We start from the raw sequence: 23,440 nt of genomic DNA, 5'->3' as shown, positions 1-23,440 counted from the left end.
TGCTCTCCTCTTGTACTGTCTGGGAGCCGGAAAGCAGAGCGGTGACGTCACCGCTCTGCTTTCCGGCTCACAGCCAGTACAGGAGGAGTGCAGAGCACAGCGCTGGAGGACAGACAGCGGTAGGTAAGTATGTAGTGTCTGTTTTTTTTTACTTTTAGCATGGTAACCAGGGTAAACATCGGGTTACTAAGCGCGGCCCTGCGCTTAGTTACCCGATGTTTACCCTGGTTACCAGTGAAGACATCGCTGGATCGGTGTCACACACGCCGATCCAGCGATGTCTGCGGGAGATCCAGCGACGAAATAAAGTTCTGGACTTTATTCAGCGACCAACGATCTCCCAGCAGGGGCCTGATCGTTGGTCGCTGTCACACATAACGATTTCATTAACGATATCGTTGCTACGTCACAAATAGCAACGATATCGTTAACAATATCGTTATGTGTGAAGGTACCTTTAATACTATAAGGTAATTTTAAGGGCCACAGGGAAAGAAAAATTTGGGAATACAAACTAATTTAGATGTTTAATTCGTTGACACTAGGACTCAATTTAACACCTGGATTTATGAGTCACTACATGGATACAATTCACACCTCCTCCTGATGTACTCCAGATAACTAAGAACATTGTTTACACTGTCTCTCCATTTATAAGAAAATGCCTAATTTGATTACCTTGGCTTATGTATGGACTCATCACACTTCCCACCCCCTAACAAATGTCCTGCTGTATTATTCTTTAAATATTGTGCTTTTTTCTTATTAATCCATTTGTAATCTTGCCTGAAGAAGGAGCCCCTGTGCTCTGAAAGCTTGCAAACATATTATTTTCTGGTTAGCCAATAAAGGTATCACTCCTAGAATACTTCAGTCATCATTGGGCAGAAAAGTATTCACATTAATACTGACCTACAAAGCCTTCCATAACCTGTCTCCTCCATATATCTCTGAACTAATCTCCCGATATCTTCCCTCACCTAATCTCTGGTCCTCCCAAGACCTCCTTTTCTCCTTCACACTCATCCGCTCCTCACCCAACCGCCTCCAAGACTTCTCCAAAATATTCCCCATCCTCTGGATTTCTTTGCCCCAACACATCCGATTATCAACCACATTTGGATCCTTCAGACGGAACCTGAAAACCCACCTATTCAGGAAAGCTTACAGCCTGCACTGACCCAGCTGCCTCCTCACCACTACTGAAGCTACCGCCTCACCAACATCGGAGCTACCGCCTCGCCAACACCGGTGCTCCTACAACCTATTGTCTCCATCCCCACCATCCTGTATAATGTAAGCCCACAAAGGCAAGGTCATCACTAGGGTTGAGAGAAACGGGTCGGCAATTTTCAGAAGTCGCCGACTTTTGGCAAAGTCGGGTTTCATGAAACCCGACCCGACCCCTGTGTGGGGTCGGCCATGAAGTCGGCGATCTTCTGAATCTGGAATCGGAATTCCGATACCGATTCCCGATATGTTTAAGATATCGGGAATTGGTATCAGAATTCAGATTTAAGTGTAAAATAAAGAATAAAAATAAAAAATATCGCTATACTCACCCTCGGACGCGCCCTGGTACTAACCGGGAACCTTCCTTCCTTCGAATCAGCGCTTCCAGGACCTCGCGGTGACGTCTTGGCTTGTGATTGGTCGCGCGACCGCCCATGTGACCGCTCGCGCGACCAATCAGAAGCCGTGACGTCACCGCGACGTCACCGAAGGTCCTGGAAGCGCTGATTCTTAGGAAGGAAGGCTGCCGGAAAGAAGCAGGGCGCGTCCGAGGGTGAGTATATTCCTATTAGGTATATACTCACCATCGGACGCGCCCTGCTTCTTTCCGGCAGCCTTCCTTCCTAAGAATCAGCGCTTCCAGGACCTTCGGTGACGTCGCGGTGACGTCACGGCTTCTGATTGGTCGCGCGAGCGGTCACATGGGCGGTCGCGCGACCAATCACAAGCCGCGACGTCACCGCGACGTCACCGCAAGGTCCTGGAAGCGCTGATTCGAAGGAAGGAAGGTTCCCGGTTAGTACCAGGGCGCGTCAGAGGGTAAGTATAGCGATATTTTTTATTTTTGTTCTTTATTTTACACTTAAATATGGATCGCAGGGCCTGAAGGAGAGTTTCCGCTCCTTCAGACCCTGGGAACCATTGGAAACCCAATGCACTGCATTGGGTTTCGAGTTTCGGCCGACCCCGACCCCAACTTTTTTATAGGATCGGTTTCGTGAAACCCGACCCGATCCTATAAAAGTAAAAGTCGCTCAACACTAGTCATCACCCATCTGTATCAGTTTGTAATTGTTAGTTTGGTTACTGTAAGTGATATCTGTAATTTGTATGTAACCCCTTCTCATGTACAGCACAATGGAATCAATGGTGCTATATAAATAAATAATAATGACAAAAAGAAGTTCCTTAATTTATCATTCATGTCCTACCAATGCCCTTTTAATAGAAAGAAGTTTGGTCAGGGAAGAAGACGCATATTATCACCCACTAGAGACCATTTCAGATGGGAAGATAAACGAAGGAGAGGTACGGGCTTTATGTTCAGGCGTTCTTCAAGAGAGCGTAAGGGTACCGTCACACACTGCCATTTCGATCGCTACGACGGTACGATTCGTGACGTTCCAGCGATATCGTTACGATATCGCTGTGTCTGACACGCAGCAGCGATCAGGGATCCTGCTGAGAATCGTACGTCGTAGCAGATCGTTTAGAACTTTCTTTCATCGCTGGATCTCCCGCTGTCATCGCTAGATCGGTGTGTGTGACACCGATCTAGTGATCTAGCGATGCGATCTAGCGATGCGTTCGCTTGTAACCAGGGTAAACATCGGGTAACTAAGCGCAGGACCGCGCTTAGTTACCCGATGTTTACCCTGGTTACAAGCGTTAAACTAAAAAAAAAAAAACAGCACATACTTACATTCTGGTGTCCGTCAGGTCCCTTGCAGTCTGCTTCCCGCACTGTGACTGCCGGCCGTAAAGTGAAAGCAGAGCACAGCGGCTGTGCTTTCACTTTCACTTTACGGCCGGCAGTCAGTGAGTACGGGAAGCAGAGACTGCAAGGGACCTGACGGACACCAGAATGTAAGTATGTGCTGTTTGTTTTTTTTTAGTTTAACGCTTGTAACCAGGGTAAACATCGGGTAACTAAGCGCGGTCCTGCGCTTAGTTACCCGATGTTTACCCTGGTTACCCGGGGACCTCGGCATCGTTGGTCGCTGGAGAGCTGTCTGTGTGACAGCTCCCCAGCGACCACACTACGATTTACCTACGATCACGGCCAGGTCATATCGCTGGTCGTGATCGTAGGTAAATCGTATAGTGTGACAGTACCCTAAGAAACCAGACCAATGACTAGCAATCTCCGTAGGGGGGGAGATTGTCGGCCTTCCTTACAACATGATTAAAGATCACAAATAGTGACTGGGTGTGGAGCATAATAACTAATGGACTCAGGCTATGTGCACACGTCAGGTTTTTTTCCTGACAAAATCCTGAGAATTCCGCCAGAAATTCGCGTTTTTTTCTGCGCGGATTTCTCGCGGAATTTGCGCGTTTTTTGCGCGTTTTTTGCGTGGATTTTTTGCGTTTTTTTTTTTGTCCTGAATGTCATTTTGGCTATGAAAACCGCTAAAAATCCGCAAAAAGAATGAGCATGTCCGTTCTTTTTACGGAATGCGTTTTTTTTGCGGAAAAAAACGCTAACATATGCACAAAAAATGCGGAATGCATTCTAAAAGATAGGATGCATAATGTTAACTTTTTTTAGCGGATTTATAGCGTTTTTATGGCGAAATTCTGCAAAAAAAACGCTAAATATCCGGACGTGTGCACATAGCCTCAAGCTTGAGTTTAGTTATATCTCGCGAGATAGCTTTAAGTGAACTCCCCTGCGCTCTTCCCCTCTTGAACAGACGGCATTAGAAACAGAGGTTTTGAATTTATGCCTTAAAAATGTCCTGGTGGAGGTTCTAGAATCCGAGAGAGGTACAGGTTTCTACTCTCCTCTATTCTTTATTCAGAAACCAGATAATTCATTTGGAACCATTATTAATAGTGTTGAGCGATACCGTCCGATACTTGAAAGTATCGGTATCGGATAGTATCGGCCGATACCCGAAAAATATCGGATATCGCCGATATCCGATACCAATACAAGTCAATGGGACATCAAGTATCGGAATGTATCCTCATGGATCCCAGGGTCTGAAGGAGAGGAAACTCTCCTTCAGGCCCTGGGATCCATATTAAAGTGTAAAATAAAGAATTAAAATAAAAAATATTGTTATATTCACCTCTCCGGCGGCCCCTGGACATCAGCGGGAGGATCCGGCGTCCGGCACGGCTTCTTTCTTCAAAATGCGTGCCTTTAGGACCTGTGGAATGACGTCCCGGCTTCTGATTGGTCGCGTGCCGCCCATGTGACCGCCACGCGACCAATCAGAAGCCGCGACGTCATTCCTCAGGTCCTAAAAGGCGCTCATTCTAGGACTTTAGCTGAGGAATGACGTCGCGGCTTCTGATTGGTCGCGTGGCGGTCACATGGGCGGCACGCGACCAATCAGAAGCCGGGACGTCATACCACAGGTCCTAAAGGCGCGCATTTTGAAGAAAGAAGCCGTGCCGGACGCCGGTTCCTCGCGCAGATGTCCAGGGGCCGCCGGAGAGGTGAATATAACAATATTTTTTATTTTAATTCTTTATTTTACACTTCCGATACCGATACCCGATATCACAAAAATATCGGATCTCGGTATCAGAATTCCGATACCGCAAGTATCGGCCGATACCCGATACTTGCGGTATCGGAATGCTCAACACTAATTATTAATCTTTGGTCCCTTAATGAGTTTCTGGTCAATCGAACCTTTAAGATGGGGTCAATCAGTTCAACAATAAAGATGTTGTTTGAAAACTGTTTCATAGTAACATAGTAACATAGTTAGTAAGGCCGAAAAAAGACATTTGTCCATCCAGTTCAGCCTATATTCCATCATAATAAATAAATACCCAGATCTACGTCCTTCTACAGAACCTAATAATTGTATGATACAATATTGTTCTGCTCCAGGAAGACATCCAGGCCTCTCTTGAACCCCTCGACTGAGTTCGCCATCACCACCTCCTCAGGCAAGCAATTCCAGATTCTCACCGCCCTAACCGCCCTAACGGTTTCATGGCAGTCGTAGATTTAAAAGACGCATATTATCATGTACCTATCCATACAGATTTCCAGCAATTCCTAAGGGTGGCGTTTGGGTAGTTCGCCATTTTAAGTTTAGGGTGCTTCCCTTCGGTCTATCAGGGGTATTCACGAAAGTAGTTGCCGAAGTCATGGCTCATTTACGGGAGTTAAATATTCTTATTATCCCCTACATAGATGACTTCCTGATATTGGGTAATTCAGTAGATCATTGCCTGTCACAAATAGAAAGAGCTAGGGCCAGGCTGGAGCACTTAGGCTGGATAATAAATTATGAAAAATCTCGATTGCAACCCTTAAGATCCAGAAGTTTTTAGACTGTTAGATTCTGAAGCCCAACAGTGTTGGGCGGTGGTGTATCGTCCTCCCGGCCCCTCTCATCAGTTCCTGGATCATTTTGCCACCTGGCTTCCACACTTTCTCTCCTGTGACACCCCCACCCTTATCATGGGTGATTTCAACATCCCCATTGCTTCTCCCCTTTCCCCATCTGCTTCTCACCTTTTATCTCTATCCTCCTCTTTCGGCCTCTCGCAGCATATTAACTCTCCAACGAATGAAGATGGAAACTCCCTTGACTTGGTCTTCTCCCGCCTTTGCTCAGTGGATGATTTCACAAACTCCTCTCTCCCACTCTCTGACCACAACCTTCTTTCATTCTCTATCAAGAACTGCCATCCCGCTCAGGTCACCCCCATTTTCCACACTTATAGAAACATACAGGCCATTAACACCCAGAAACTTATGAAAAGCTTGCAGTCCTCATTGGCCCCAATCTTCTCCATCTCATGTCCTGATTCTGCTCTGAAGCATTACAATGAAACCCTGCAAAGTGCTCTGGATGAAGCTGCTCCTCCTATACATAAAACAATTCAGCACAGACGGCAACAACCGTGGCACACGCTGCAAACACGTTTCCTGCAGCGGTGCTCCAGGTGCGCAGAACGTCTGTGGAGAAAATCTAATGTACCCGAAGATTTCATCCATTATAAGTTCATGCTAAAGACATACAATTCTGCCCTTCACCTCTCCAAACAAACCTATTTCAACACCCTCGTCACCTCCCTGTCCAATAACCCTAAACGTCTCTTTGACACGTTCCAGTCCCTACTCAACCCAAGAGAGCAGGCCCCAACCACGGATCTCCACGCTGACGATCTGGCCAATTACTTTAAAGAAAAAATTGACCACATTCGACAGGAAATCATCTCCCAATCTCTTCATACCATGCACTGTCCTCCCTCCCCCACTGCATCTAGTTCACTCTCTGACTTTGAACCAGTTACAGAAGAAGAAGTAAGCAAGCTCCTTGCATCTTCTCGCCCGACCACTTGAACCAGTGACCCCATTCCGTCACATCTCCTCCAGTCCCTTTCCCTGGCTGTCACCTCTCACCTAACAAAAATATTCAACCTTTCCCTCACTTCCGGTATTTTTCTCTCCTCATTTAAGCATGCCATCATACATCCATTACTTAAAAAACCATCCCTCGATCAAAACTGTGCCGCAAATTATAGACCTGTCTCTAATCTTCCCTTCATCTCTAAACTCCTCGAACGCCTGGTCCACTCCCGTCTTACCCGCTATCTCTCAGATAACTCTCTTCTCGACCCTCTTCAATCTGGCTTCCGATCTTTACACTCTACTGAAACTGCCCTCACTAAAGTCTCTAATGACCTACTAACAGCTAAATCTAATGGTCACTACTCCATGCTAATTCTCTTGGATCTCTCCACAGCATTCGATACTGGGGATCATCAGCTCCTCCTCACTATGCTCCGCTCCATCGGCCTCAAGGACACCGTTCTCTCTTGGTTCTCCTCCTATCTCTCTGACCGATCCTTCACTGTATGTTTTGCTGGTTCCTCCTCCTCTCACCTTCCCCTTACTGTTGGGATTCCTCAAGGATCAGTCCTAGGCCCCCTCCTCTTCTCTTTGTATACTGCCCCTATTGGACAAACAATCAGTAGATTTGGTTTCCAGTACCATCTCTATGCTGATGACACCCAATTATACACTTCTGCTCCTGATATCTCACCTGCCTTATTAGAAAACACCAGTGATTGTCTTACCGCTGTCTCTAACATCATGTCCTCCCTCTATCTGAAACTAAACCTGTCAAAAACTGAACTCCTCGTGTTCTCTCCCTCTACTAACCTACCTTTGCCTGACATTGCCATCTCCGTGTGCGGTTCCACCATTACTCCAAAGCAACATGCCCGCTGCCTTGGGGTCATCCTTGATTCCGACCTTTCATTCACCCCCCACATCCGATCACTGGCTCACTCTTCATACCTGCATCTCAAAAACATTTCTAGAATTCGCCCTTTTCTTACTTTCAACTCTGCAAAAACTCTTACTGTTTCACTTATTCATTCTCGTCTGGACTATTGTAACTCTCTACTAATCGGCCTCCCTCTTACCAAACTCTCCCCGCTCCAATCTGTCCTGAATGCTGCTGCCAGGATCATATTCCTCACCAACCGTTACACCGATGCCTCTACCTTGTGCCAGTCATTACATTGGTTACCCATCCACTCCAGAATCCAGTACAAAACTACTACCCTCATCCACAAAGCACTCCATGGCTCAGCACCACCCTACATCTCCTCTCTGGTCTCAGTCTACCACCCTACCCGTGCCCTCCGCTCCGCTAATGACCTCAGGTTAGCATCCTCAATAATCAGAACCTCCCACTCCCGTCTCCAAGACTTTACACGTGCTGCGCCGATTCTTTGGAATGCACTACCTAGGTTAATACGATTAATCCCCAATCCCCACAGTTTTAAGCGTGCCCTAAAAACTCATTTGTTCAGACTGGTTTACCGCCTCAATGCATTAACCTAACGATCCCTGTGTGGCCTATTTAAAAAAAAAAAAAAAAATGTTCTCTTTCACTTTATGCAGTTAATAGCCCTCTGTGTCTGTACTGTTACATACTTAGGCAGTTAACTGGTTCATGCAGCTTTACATGAACATCCGAGCCTTACACTATGGCCGGTCCGAATAACTATAGCATTTGTTACCATCCGCCTCTCGTGTCTCCCCTTTTCCTCATAGTTTGTAAGCTTGCGAGCAGCAGGGCCCTCATTCCTCCTGGTATCTATTTTGAACTGTATTTCTGTTATGCTGTAAGGTCTATTGTCTGTGCAAGTCCCCTCTATAATTTGCAAAAGCGCTGCGGAATATTTTGGCGCTATATAAATAAAAATTATTATTATTATTATTATAGTGTTGTCTACCACCAGACAAGTTAATACACATTCAACAGCAGTCGTTGAGGGCAATTGATAAACCCTCCATGCCCCTTAGACAGGCCATGTCCCTATTAGGATCCTTGCTGTCATGTATCCCAGCCATCAGGTGGGCCCAGTTTCACACTAGACACCTACAGAGGGATGTCCTAGTTAACGATAGAGCCTTGGGGCGGTCCCTGCAGGGTCAAATATCATTGAGCCCATTAACACTTACGTCTCTTAGGTGGTGACTAAACAAGAACAACTTATCCTCAGGAGTTCCCTGGGTAACACACACAACCCGTGTAATAACCACGGATGCTAGCCCCTCTGGGTGGGGGGCCCATATGGGTGGCATTGTGATCCAGGGACAATGGGACTCCCAGGGGAGAGCCTCGTCAAACCAAAGGGAGTTGTTGGCGATAGAATTATCAGTTAAAAAACTCCTCGAATACCTACAGGGTCACCATGTCAAGATTATGTCGGCAACCAGGTGACTGTAGGCTATGTCAACCACCAAGGTGGAACACGTTCCGAGGCTCTGATGCAAGTAGCAGAAAGCCTATTTCAAACAGTCGAAAGACATCTTCAATCTTTGACAGAGCTTCATATCAAAGGAAAGGATAACATAAAAGCAGACTTTCTAAGCCTCAATACTCTAAGGCAGGGAGAGTGGTCTCTGAACATGGACATCTTCAACCAGATTGTCCACACATGGGGTCAACCGGAGGTGGACCTCTTTGCCAACAGAGAAAACAGGAAAGTAAGAAAATTCTGTTCCCTAAATCCCAGGGAAAATCCTCTGGTACTGGACACCTTCCTAACAAAGTGGGACTTCTCCTTGGCCTACATGTTCCCGACATTAGCCCTGTTACCTCTGGTAGTGATGAAAATACGGGAAGACTGGGCAAGGGTCATACTAATTGCCCCATTTTTGCCCAGAAGGACCTGGTTCGCATGGCTCAGGACTATGTCAGTATGCGATCCTTGGGTACTTCCAGACCTTCCGGATCTGCTTTGCCAGGGGCCGATCAATCATCCACAAGTGATGGGGCTTCATTTGATGGCAGGGAGTTTGAGAGGTCATTGTTGAGTTATAGAGGCTTCTCCCCGAATTTAGTTGATACCCTTATGAAGAGTAGAGAACAGATTACAACAAAAATCTACACTAGAACCTGGAAGCAATTCCTGGCCTCTTCGGAATTTAATATCAAAGAAGGGACACCGGTACGTCAGATTCTAGAATTTCTTCAGAAGGGTTTGGAGTTAGGTCTTTCCACGAGTACACTAAAAGTGCAGGTCTCAGCACTGGGTGCCCTGTTCTCCTGTAATATTGCCAATAACTATTGGGTTTCTAGATTTATTAAAGCAGCTGGTAGAGCTAGACCCATACACAAAAATAAAAGCATGCCATGAGATCTCAACCTAGTCCTTTCAGCTATGACAGAGGCCCCATTTGAACCCCTGGAGTCAGCCTCGATTAAGATGCTATCCCTTAAAACGGCATTTTTTATAGCAGTAACATTTGCTCGTTGAGTAGGGGATATCCAGGCACTTTCCAGACTTCCCCCTTATACAGAGTTCTTACAGGACAGGGTAGTCCTAAAGCTGACCCCGGGTTGCTTGCTCAAAGTAGCATTCCACTTCCACGTGTCACAAGAGATAGTCCTACCATCTTTTCTCCCTAACCCTTCTAACCCTAAGGAAGAGAAACTTAATAAAATAGACGTTAGAAGATGCCTACTAGATTATATCTTGGCTACTAATGCTTGGAAAAAGGACAATGCGTTATTTTTATCCTTCCAAGGTTCTAGGAAAGGGCTTAGAGTATCAAAATGCACGCTATCCAGATGGATTAGGGAGGCTATCTCTCTGGCTTATACAGCAGATGGGGGTCCGGCTCCACAGAATCTGAGGGCGCACTCCACCCGGGCCATGACATCGTCCTGGGCAGAAAGATCTGGAGTGTCAATTGACCAGATATGTAAGGCGGCCACATGGTCATCCCCTTCTACCATTTTTAAACACTATCGGTTGGACTTGGGGAACTCCTCAGATCCTACCTTCGGGTTAAGGGTACTGCAGGCTATAGTCCCTCCCTAAGGTAGTTTACATCTCTGTAATTCTCTTGTGGTGCTGTCATGGGAGTCCGAATAAAGCATTAAGTTACTTACTGGTAATGGCATTTTTCGGAGGCCCATGACAGCACCCTTGGTTCCCTCCCTTTCACGTGGGGGCTGCACTTCTTATAAAGTTTCATGTATTATAATTACATTACAGTTAAAACAATATGTTTTGTATATAATTGTATATATTGTATATATATATATATATCTGTGCCATTTATTGTGGTAGTCCTCTCATGCTCTAAAATACAACTGATGCGTGGGAGAGGTGCTGCCCTTCGAAGAGTGGGAACCATAACGATCAATCAATTCTAACTCGGAAACATGGGACTAAACCTATAGTTTGTCTAACCCTGGTGTTACATCTGCATCTGACTCCCATTTCCCACCTCTGAACAGACCGGCCCTGCCCATGACTGTATCTGCTGCATACCCTTCCGGTGGCTTTATGAGTCTTCTTGTTTATGTTGCTAATATTTATCCCCCGAAATTGATTCACAACCAACTGATTGTCCGCGAAGAACAAATACCGCAAAGCCTTTAAAGGCCCTGAAAAGACATGTGTAACACTCTGAGGTCTCCTAGGGCTGTATCCAGCCCTGGAATTGTCCATGTACCCTCTACATGTCCGGTTCTAGGTAAACATATGGCAACCGTTTTTCACAGCTGTCGTGTCCTACAAAGCGATAGTGCCAGAATTATGTCATAAACTGTGGTAACATTTTAGCGCAATATGGAATTATGCGATAACATTGCATGTAAAAAAATTATATAAAATATGAGTTTTGGATGAATCAAAATCAATTAGAAAGTGGTGATCCCATATCTTAAAGCTCTGTTACCCCTTATGTAACCGGTTTTGACTCTCCTCTTACCTTCTTTCCCACTTTCCCTTCTTCCCTTCCCTTCTTTTCTCCATTCTACGGTTTATTTACGCCATTGTTTTATTTATTGACATACATTTTTTTAATGTTGCAAAAATCTACAAATAATGATTTTTTTTTCCCCCCTAAATAACATAAACTTTTTCTATCCTTTCTTCCCGGGGGGGGCGGAGATTTCGTCGTCTATAAATGAGAATAAAACAACAGAGTGACACTGTATCGGTGAAGAGCGCCAATTCCATCCAGGTATCTTCTCATTAGCCTCTTTGTTCGGCGAGATGTGAGGTTTTCTTTTTTTATTCTTTTTTTTTTTTTTTACTTCCGCATTGTGGTTTCCATGGCGACGCGGAGAGAGAAGGACTTTGGCAAATTCAATCCTTTGTACTTAAATAAGCGCACAGTGATTATATATGTACATAGCTGGGAAGATTAATACTTTTCTGTTTGATTTAATTAAATTGTAGTCCTGCTAAAAAAAATTTAAAAAAATATTCGCCTTTTTTTACACCCCCTTCCCGTTCATTGTACGTCCAATTATTTTTCCCATATTTCCGGAGCGGCTTTGTGATGTACGGAATTTACACTTAGTTAATCATTTTTCTAAAGAGATTATAACAGAGTTGGTGGCATGGAAATTAATAAGAGATGTAATGATTTGACTTGGGCAATGCATCATTTGCATCTTGATGTCGGCTTTTAAAGTACAACTTAACCGTGCGGAATGAGGCCGCGGAGAAGGCGGCTAAAAATTATGCGTTTTAACCCAATGCTAACTCATCATCTAGTTCTGGTGTATAGCTACAGCATACGTAAAATACAGCGGAGAATTAAAGGGGCGGCCTTATTTAGCAAATCTAGTTTGCGGGAGGCGGTGTCGTCTTCTCCTTTAGACCTTCATCTCTTGGCCAAGTGTCTCTCGCTCTGGAGGACCCATCCTCCCCAGCATTACTCATTGATGTGAATGGACACTGTGTAATACTCCCTTTCCCCTCTGGAGGCACTGCAGGGCAACTTACTAACCCATTTTAATTATCTCATTGGAGAAATACTGCAGTAAAAATGCTGAAAGAATTAACAAGTCACATTTTTTTTTAAATGTTATATGAAGGTCAAAAAATGCACCATATGATGCCAATACATTTTTTTCTTATGATTTTTCTTTTGCATTCCGTGAACGCAGCATTACCCTTTTGTAATTTTATGTGTACTTTTTTATTATTTATTTTCCTTTTCCTCTTCGTCTTTTTTTTTAACTTTTTTTTTTTGCACTGCGTGAACAGAGCATTACTCTTTTGCAATTTTATTTGTACTTTTTTAAAATTTATTATCTTTTCCTCTTCATCGTCTTTTTTTAACTACATTTTTTTGCATTGCGTGAATGCAGCATTACCAATTTGTAATTTTATTTTTACTATTTTATTTATTTTCCTTTTCCTCTTCATCGTCTTTTTCTTTAACTACATTTTTTTTGCATTGCGTGAACGCAGCATTACTCTTTTGTAATTTTATTTGTACTTTTTTTATTATTTATTTTCCTTTTCATCGTCTTTTTTTTTTTTTTTTTGCATTGCGTGAATGCAGCATTACTCTTTTGTAATTTTATTTGTACTTTTTTTATTATTTATTTTCCTTTTCATCGTCGTTTTTTTTTTTTTTTTTGCATTGCGTGAATGCAGCATTACTCTTTTGTAATTTTATTTGTACTTTTTTTATTATTTATTTTCCTTTTCATCGTCTTTTTTTTTTTTTTTTACATTGCGTGAATGCAGCATTACTCTTTTGTAATTTTATTTGTACTTTTTTTATTATTTATTTTCCTTTTCATCGTCTTTTTTTTTTTTTTTTTGCATTGCGTGAATGCAGCATTACTCTTTTATAATTTTGTTTACACTTTTTTTTAAAATTATTTTCCTTTTCCTCCATCGGCTTTTTTTTTTTTTTTTTTTTTTTTTTAGCTACTTTTTTTTTTGCATTGCGTGAACGCAGCATTACTCTTTTGTACGGTAATTCTATTTGTACTTTTTTATTTATTTATTTTCTTTTTCCTCTTCATCGTCTTTTTTTTTTTAACTACATATTTTTCGCACCGTCTCGTGGATCTGCAGTTAATTCGATTGATTTAAATTACTGTGTTTTTGCATATGAAAAGAATACAGAGAAAGAGAGAAAAAAAAAAAAGTGACACATCTGCAATTTCCCCGGATCCACAGTAAATTGCAGCAAGTCTGAAATGACAATTTCCTGCCTTTCTCCTTTCACCATGGTTCAGAGATTTGAATAATCAGTTTCATGGTAACCGGAGTTTAAAATATTACAATTAGACACCAAAGCCGCAGAGGAATGCGATGGGAGAAATCCTTTTTGTTAATTTCGATCACACATCAAGTTTACTTACTTTTTTTTTGTAGAGCTAAAATTAAAAGGAAGAGAAAGTATCACTTAATGGAACAGAATATTGTAGATTGTAATAATGTGGTGGGTTTTATTGGTAAAAAAAAATACAAAAATCCCAAATTTGCAAAACAAAATTTGCCTTATGAAAAAAATACAAAAATCCTTAAAGATTTCATATTGCATTTTTTAAAAAAAATTATATCTCTTATTCCTTACTCTTTATTTTAAATGTTATCCGTACTTTCAAATGTCACAAGGAATAATACTATTTCTCACCATTATTTATCTTGTATCCTGCATTTTTATCAGTTTTCCCCTCTGCAGACACCATCTTTTAATTTGCAATTGACTCTGAGCTGGTGGGTGGACACTAACTGTTATGGTGTCTCCCATACACAGCACACACAGATATGAGGGATTCCTGCTCTTCATTCTTTAGTTAGCACCCAAATAGAAGCACTAGCAGCATAGAGAAAAATATATAGCAGTACTGAGCAGCGTAGCTGTGAATCCAACTCTGATGTGTGCAATTTCTTAGTAAGCACAGCACGATCTCTCTGTGTCTCCCTCTGTTTTGTCGCTCTGCTCCTACCTTCTCCTCCCCAACTACTTTCTTCATAGAGTACAATGGGCTGTGTCACAAGACACCTCACTGCGCCGCCAGCTCAACTTGTCTGAGCAAGACAGATTTGAGCTGCCTTTTCAAAGTCAACAGAGAAATAAAAAGTTATGGATTTTTCAAATAAGAGGAGGAAAAAAAATGAACGGACAAAAATTGAAAAATAGCCCAGTCATGAAAGGATTAAGGACACCTTTTTTTTTGCTTCCTCCAAGAGCCATAACTTTTTTTAAGACAAATTATAGGCATCAGTTAATTAATATACTATGTCATATCCTTATTAAAAAAAAAATTACGAATGGAATAAAAAAAAAATAAACAACTCAATTTTTAGATGCAAAATGTGCAAAAATTATAAATAAAAAAGTATTTCCCATTTTGGTTCTTAACCCCTTTCTGACATTAGACGTACTATCCCGTCGAGGTGGTATTGGCCAGTATGACCACCGACGGGAAAGTACGTCTAACGCAATCAGCTGCGGGGCTCCTTCTGGGTCCTGCAGGGAGGTGGCTTTGCATTGCAAAGTGTCAGATCAACGATTTGACACTATACTGTGATGTCCCCCCTGGGACAAGGTAAAAAAAAAATATTTACATGTGTAAAAAAAAAAAAAAAAGAAATCCTAATTAAATAAAAATATATATACACTAGCTATTGAACCCGTTCTACGCCCGGGTGGCGAGCATTTATATTGGTATATGGTCTCCATCCTGGTATGTGCTGCTCCATCCTGCGTCCCCATCCTGTCATGTGCTGCTCCCATCCTGCACCCCCATCCTGTCATGTGCTGCTCCATCCTGCATCCCCATCCTGATATGTGAGGCTCCATCCTGTGTCCCCATCCTGTCATGTGCTGCTCCATCCTGCGCCCCCATTCTGTCATGTGCTGCTCTATCCTGCATCCCCATCCTGTCATGTGCTGCTCCCATCCTGCACCCCCGTTCTGTCATGTGCTGCTCCATCCTGCATCCCCATCCTGTCATGTGCTGCTCCATCCTGCGCCCCCATTCTGTCATGTGCTGCTCCATCCTGCATCCCCATCCTGTCATGTGCTGCTCCCATCCTGCGCCCCCGTTCTGTCATGTGCTGCTCCCATCCTGCGCCCTCGTTCTGTCATGTGCTGCTCCCATCCTGCGCCTCCATTCTGTCATTTGCTGCTCCCATCCTGTCATGTGCTGCTCCCATCCTGCGCCCCGTTCTGTCATGTGCTGCTCCCATCCTGCGCCCCCGTTCTGTCATGTGCTGCTCCCATCCTGCGCCCCCGTTCTGTCATGTGCTGCTCCCATCCTGCGCCTCCATTCTGTCATTTGCTGCTCCCATCCTGTCATGTGCTGCTCCCATCCTGCGCCCCGTTCTGTCATGTGCTGCTCCCATCCTGCGCCCCCGTTCTGTCATGTGCTGCTCCCATCCTGCGCCCCCGTTCTGTCATGTGCTGCTCCCATCCTGCGCCCCCGTTCTGTCATGTGCTGCTGCCATCCTGTGCCCGTTCTGTCATGTGCTGCTCCCATCCTGCGCCCATTCTGTCATGTGCTGCTGCCATCCTGCGCCCATTCTGTCATGTGCTGCTCCCATCCTGCGCCCGTTCTGTCATGTGCTGCTGCCATCCTGCGCCCGTTCTGTCATGTGCTGCTGCCATCCTGCGCCCGTTCTGTCATGTGCTGCTGCCATCCTGCGCCCTCGTTCTGTCATGTGCTGCTGCCATCCTGCGCCCATTCTGTCATGTGCTGCTCCCATCCTGCGCCCCGTTCTGTCATGTGCTGCTCCCATCCTGCGCCCCCGTTCTGTCATGTGCTGCTCCCATCCTGCGCCCCCGTTCTGTTATGTGCTGCTCCCATCCTGCGCCCCCGTTCTGTCATGTGCTGCTCCCATCCTGCGCCCCCGTTCTGTCATGTGCTGCTGCCATCCTGCGCCCGTTCTGTCATGTGCTGCTCCCATCCTGCGCCCATTCTGTCATGTGCTGCTGCCATCCTGCGCCTATTCTGTCATGTGCTGCTCCCATCCTGCGCCCGTTCTGTCATGTGCTGCTGCCATCCTGCGCCCGTTCTGTCATGTGCTGCTGCCATCCTGCGCCCGTTCTGTCATGTGCTGCTCCCATCCTGCGCCCATTCTGTCATGTGCTGCTGCCATCCTGCGCCCGTTCTGTCATGTGCTGCTGCCATCCTGCGCCCGTTCTGTCATTTGCTGCTGCCATCCTGCGCCCGTTCTGTCATTTGCTGCTGCCATCCTGCGCCCGTTCTGTCATGTGCTGCTGCCATCCTGCGCCCGTTCTGTCATGTGCTGCTGCCATCCTGCGCCCGTTCTGTCATGTGCTGCTGCCATCCTGCCCCCGTTCTGTCATGTGCTGCTCCCATCCTGCGCCACCATTGTATGATATGCCCCCCATAAGACGCTCCAGTGTGTATGCCCCCGTATGCTGCTGCCATATAAAAAAAAAAAAAATACCATACTCACCTATCGTCCGGCTCCACTGCGGGTGTGTCTTCAAGAAAATGGCGCCGGAAAGCGCGGACTGCGCAGGCGCCGATTCCGGCAGCAGGAATCGGCACCTGCGCAGTCCGCGCTTTCCGGCGCCATTTTCTTGAAGACACACCTGCAGTGGAGCCGGAGTGTGTCTTCAAGAAAATGGCGCCGGAAAGCGCGGACTGCGCAGGCGCCGATTCCGGCAGCAGGAATTGGCGCCTGCGCAGTCCGCGCTTTCCGGCGCCATTTTCTTGAAGACACACTCCGGCTCCTCTGCCTGTGACTGGTAAGTCAGAGGGTGGCGCCAGCGCGCATTAAGCGCTGGAACGAGGAAAGGTGAATATACTTACCCTCCTGGCGGTCCCTGACTCTCCGATGGAGATAGCGGTATGCATTCAGTGTTTACACATACCGCGATCTCCTGGGAGCGTCACTCTGTGGGGGACAGACTGCGCCGGCGCTTGCGCAGTCTATAAAGGCTTCGGACAGAGTGACGCTCCCAGCGTTATATTATAGATACTGTATATTGTTCAAATAAATGCATTTCTTTATGTAAATAAAATTAAAAAAACAATAAAAGTACACATATTTAGTATCGCCGCGTCCATAACGACCCAACCTATAAAACTGTCCCACAAGTTAACCCCTTCAGTGAACACAGTGAAAAAAAAACTAGGCAAAAAAAACAATGCTTTATCATCATACTGCCGAACAAAAAGTGGAATAACACGCAATCAAAAGGACGGATATAAATAAACATTGTACCGCCAAAAACTGTTATGAACAGGTAATTCAGAACCACAATGGACCTTGAAGTTCAGAGGACACAAAGTGACCTGACAATTACTAAAAACATAGGACAAGCTCTGAGACGTGGGAACTCTGCTGACCGCAATCCCTAATCCTATGCAACCACACTAGAGGTAGCCGTGGAGCGCTCCTGACCAGTCCTATGCGCCTCGAGCACAGCCTGAGAAATTAGCTAGCCCTAAGAAAGAAAAATAAGCCTAGCTTGCCTCAGAGAAATACCCCAAAGGAAAAGGCAGCCCCCCACATATAATGACTGTGAGTTGAGATGAAAATACAAACGCAGAGATGAAATAGATTAAGCAAAGTGAGGCCCAACTTACTGAACAGACCGAAGATAGGAAAGATTGCTTTGCGGTCAACACAAAACCCTACAAACAACCACGCAGAGGGGGCAAAAAGACCCTCCGCACCGACTAACGGTACGGAGGTGCTCCCTCTGCGTCCCAGAGCTTCCAGTAAGCAAGAAAAACCAATATAGCAAGCTGGACAGAAAAAATAGCAAACAAAAATAACACAAGCAAAACTTAGACAGGCCACAGGAACGATCCAGGAGAAAGCAAGACCAATACTAGAGCATTGACTGGAGGCCAGGATCAAAGCACTAGGTGGAGTTAAATAGAGCAGCACCTAACGACTTAACCTCATCACCTGAGGAAGGAAACTCAGAAGCCGCAGTACCACTCTCATCCACCAAAGGAAGCTCATAGACAGAACCAGCCGAAGTACCACTCACGACCACAGGAGGGAGCTTGGCCACAGAATTCACAACAGAAAACATCCTGTCCCGCAAAAACGAGCCGCCATACAGCGTCAGAGAAAAAAGTTATAGCCCTCAGAATAAATTGATGCAAAAATAATATTTTCTATAAAATAGTTTTTATTGTATGAAAGCGCCAAAACATAAAAAAAGATATAAATGAGGTATCGTTGTAATCGTACTGAACCGAAGAATAAAACTGTTAAATCAATTTTACCAAACGCGGACAGGTATAAACGCCACCACCAAAAGAAATTAAGGAATTGCTGGTTTTTGTTCATTCAGCCTAACAAAAAATCGGAATAAAAAGTGATCAAAAAATGTCATGTGCCCGAAAATGATACCAGTAAAAACGACAACTCGTCCCGCAAAAAACAAGACCTCACATGACTCTGTGGACCAAAATATGGAAGAATTATAGCTCTCAGAATGTGGTAACGCAAAAAAATTTTTTTGCAATAAAAAGCGTCTTTTAGTGTGTGACAGCTGCCAATCATAAAAATCCGCTAAAAAAAACACTGTAAAAGTAAATCAAACCCCCCTTCATCACCCCCTTAGTTAGGGAAAAATAATGAAATTAAAAAATGTATTCATTTCTATTTTCCCATTAGGGTTAGGGTTAGGGTTGGGGCTAAAGTTAGGGTTGGGACTAAAGTTAGGGTTAGGGTTGGGGCTAAAGTTAGGGTTAGGGTTGGGGCTAACGTTAGGGTTGGGGCTAGAGTTGGGGTTAGGGTTTGAATTACATTTACAGTTGGGTTAGGGGTGTGTCAGAGTAAGGGGTGTGGTTAGGGTTGGGATTAGGGTTAGGGGTGTGTCTGGGTTAGGGGTGTGTTAGGTTGGGATTAGGGTTAGGGGTGTGTCTGGGTTAAGGGTGTGGTTAGGGTTGGGATTAGGGTTAGGGGCGTGTTGGGGTTAGGGGTGTGGTTAGGGTTGGGATTAGGTTTATGGGTGTGTTGGGGTTAGGGTTGGAGTTAGAATTGGGAGGTTTTCACTGTTTAAGCACACCAGGGGCTCTGCAAATGCAACATGACGTCCAATCTCAATCCATACACTTCTGCGCTGAAAAAGTAAAACCGTGCTCCTTCCCTTCCGAGCTCTGCCATGCGCCCAAACAGTAGTTTTCTCCCACATATTGGGTATCAGAGTACTCTGGACAAATTGGACAACAACTTTTGGCATCCAATTTCTCCTGTTACCCTTGGGAAAATACAAAACTCGGGGGCTAAAAAATAATTTTTGTGGAAAAAAAGATTTTTTATTTTCACGGCTCTGCTTTTTAAACTTTATTGAAACACTTGGGGGTTCAAAGTGCTCACTACACAACTAGATAAGTTCCTTGGGGGGTCTAGTTTCCAAAATGAGGTCACTTGTGGGGGGTTTCTCCTGGTTAGGTACATCAGGGGCTGTGCAAACGCAACGTGACACCTTCAGACCATTCCATCAAAGTCTGCATTCCAAAACGCCACTTCTTCCCTTCCGAGCTCTGCCATGTGCCCAAACAGTAGTTTTCTCCCACATATAGGGTATCATCGTACTCAGAACAAGTTGCTCAAAAATATTCTAATTTCTCCAGATACCCTTGGGAAAATACAAAATTGGGGGCTAAAAATCATTTTTGAGGGAAAAAAATATTTTTAATTTTCAAGACTCTACATTACAAACTTGAAGCACTTGGGGATTCAAAGTGCTCACCACAAATCTAGATAAGTTCAGTATGGGGTCTACTTTCCAAAATGGGGTCACTTTTGAGGGGTTTCCACTGTTTAGGCACATCAGAGGCTCTCCAAACAAGACATGGCGTGTTAGGGCTGGCGGAACGCACCGAGTAAATAAAGATAGTTTAGGTGCATTCGCAGCCTGGGGTCCACCGGGCAGGAGTGGAACCTGCTGCTAGTAAATGGCAGCACTATATGGTGGTACTACACATGAATAGACATGAGTTCCATCACCCAGGCTGTATAGGAGCGAACTCTGTTGCTTCACAGAGTCGCCGCGATTAAAGGTAACGCTGTGCTCTGCTAACCTCACAGAGGATCACAGCTCACTTACCGTGCAGGTAGCATACAGTGGTCATACAGACAGCAACAGCACACAAACAACTCCTCTCTGGAGATGCCGGAATTCTAGTGGCTATACGCCAGCCCTAAATTCACACACAAACTCCTCTCTGGAGGTGTCGGAATTCTAGTGGCTATACAGCCGACCCTGATCATATGCTAATACCGACCACGAAGTAGCTAAGCTCACACACAAGAACATAAGTGGATACTTGCGAATGGCCATGTGAACCTTTTATAGAGAAAGCTCTCCAGGACCTTCCCAGTGGTCCAATAGGAACTGCTTCAGGACCTAAGCATGTGACCCCCGATCTCCAATGAGTGGTCATTCCTTGGGCATGCTCAGTAGAGGAAAAGCAGGAATTAGTCCCAGGAGCATCTGCTCGCTGCTGAACAGTGCTGGTTACAATGGCTGAGCCTGGAAGATCAGCAGTAACCAAGCGCACAGTATCTGAATGAGCCAGACGCTGGGTCCGACGTCTCCGCTGAGCAGGCTCCACTGCGGCTGAAGAAGAATGGGAGACTGCAGCGGAGGTGGCTCGAGATTCTCCCTGTGCAGTTGTGGGAACTCGACACCTAATATTACCCCTTCCTAGGGCCTACCCTCCTTGGGCCTCGCTACGCTCAAAGGCAGCAATGAGTTGCGGAGCCCGAATGTGCTCAGCAGGCTCCCAGGGCCTGTCCTCTGGGCCATAGTCCTTCCAATCCACCAAATAAAATGTTTTGACACGTACCACCTTACACCCCAAGATAGCGTTCACCTCAAAATCATCCGTAGATGAACCCGATGTCCTGGCAGATGACTCAGAAAACCGGGACATGTGAACGGGCTTAAGAAGAAACACATGAAAGGTGTCGGTGATACCTAGGCATGGAGGAAGGGCCAGCCTGTAGACCACAGGGTTAACCTGTTCCAGGACCTTGAAGGGACCCAAGTAGCGAGGTGCAAACTTAGTGGACTCAACTCACAGCCTGATGTTATGGGTGGAGAGCCACACTAAGTCGCCAGGAGCAAAGGTCGGAGCGGAGCGGCGATGTGCATTGGCGGAGGACCTCATTCTCTCATTGGGAGCCTGGATGGCATCCTGAGTGCGGTCCCAAATGTCTCGTGCCTCCACAGCCCAGTCATCCACCCTGGAATCGGCGGAAGTCACGGGCATAGGCACAGGAATCCACGGATGCTGGCCATAGTTAAGGAGGAATGGGGTCTGTCCAGTGGAGTTGGATACGGTGTTGTTTAGCGCAAACTCCGTCCACGGTAGCAAGGATGCCCAGTCATCCTGCCAAGAAGAAACAAAATGTTGCAGATATGTGACCAAGGTCTGGTTGGCCCTTTCTACCAACCCATTCATCTCGGGATGGTATGCTGAAGAGAGATTCAGCTCGATGCTGAGTAAACGACATAGCTCTCTCCAAAACCGAGACGCAAACTGGGGACCCCGGTCACTGACAATTTTGTCCGGCATACCGTGTAGGCGGAAAATGTGTTTTATGAACAACGCTGCCAAGGCCCGTGCAGAAGGTAGCCGTAGAAGGGGCACCAAGTGCACCATTTTAGAAAAATGGTCGGTGATTACCCAAATGATGGTACAGCCACGGGACTTGGGTAAGCCCACGACAAAGTCCATCCCGACCATCTCCCAGGACCTGTCTACCACCGGCAGGGGGTAAAGTAACCCAGCTGGCCATTGTTGAGGAGACTTATTCTTGGCGCAGGAGACACAAGCCCGAATATAGTGTCCAATGTCATGGGCCATATGCAGCCACCAGTACATCCTCGCCAGAAGCTCAGATGTCCTTTTGATCCCAAAGTATCCACCCACCCTAGACGAGTGAGCCCAAGAGAGAACCTCCGGTCGCAAATTCAATGGCACAAAAGTCTTGCACGGGGGCACAGACTCTAGCTAAACCGGAGCCACGGTCCTCAGACTATCAGAGGGAACAATAAGCCAAGGTTCCTCCTCCGCTGATGACACTACGGAGCGGGATAGAGCATCGGTATGAATGTTCTTCTCCCTGGAAAAAAATGGAGGGTGAAATGGAACTGGGAGAAGAACAAGACCATCTGGCCTGGTGAGAATTTAGCTGCTGGGCAGTCTGTATATAGACCAAATTCTTGTGGTCGGTGAAAACTTGGAAGGGAAAGCGAGCCCCCTCTAGGAGGTGTCTTCACTCTGAGAAAGCCAACTTTATGGCTAGCAACTCCCTGTCCCCGATGGAATAATTCCTTTCCGCTGGTGTGAAGGTCTTGGAGAAGAAGAAGCAAGAATGCTTCTGACCTTGAGCATCCTTCTGGAAGAGGACTGCTCTAGCACCGACAGAAGAGGCATCCACCTCCTTAATTAAAGGTTTATCAACATCGGGGCGATGTAAAATAGGAGCGCTAGTGAAGTGTGACTTAGTTGAGAACAAGGCTCTGGAAACCTCCTCCGACCACAATTTGGGATTTGCTCCCTTTTTGGTGAGGGCAATCAAGGGAGCTACCAAAGTTGAGAAGTGAGGAATGAACTGGTGATAGTAATTAATGAACCCCATAAAACGTTGCACCGCTTTGAGAGAATGGGGTTCCTGCCAGTCCATCACAGCCTGTAGCTTGGCAGGATCCATAGCCAATCCCTGGGCGGAGATGATATAGCCAAGGAAAGGCAAGAACTCCTGCTCAAACACACACTTCTCCAACTTGGCATAGAGGGAGTTTGCCCGTAGGAGGTCGAAGACTTTGCAAGCATCTCTCTGGTGGGAGTCTATATCTGGAGAGTAGATGAGTCACCGCGATTAAAGGTAACGCTGTGCTCTGTTAACCTCACAGTGGATCACAGCTCACTAACAGAGCAGGTAACATACAGTGGTCATACAGACAGCAACAGCACACAAACAA

Source organism: Ranitomeya imitator, chromosome 6, assembly GCF_032444005.1.
Source record: "Ranitomeya imitator isolate aRanImi1 chromosome 6, aRanImi1.pri, whole genome shotgun sequence".
NCBI classification, from domain to species: Eukaryota; Metazoa; Chordata; class Amphibia; order Anura; family Dendrobatidae; genus Ranitomeya; species Ranitomeya imitator.
Note: the sequence above shows the minus strand (reverse complement) of the source record.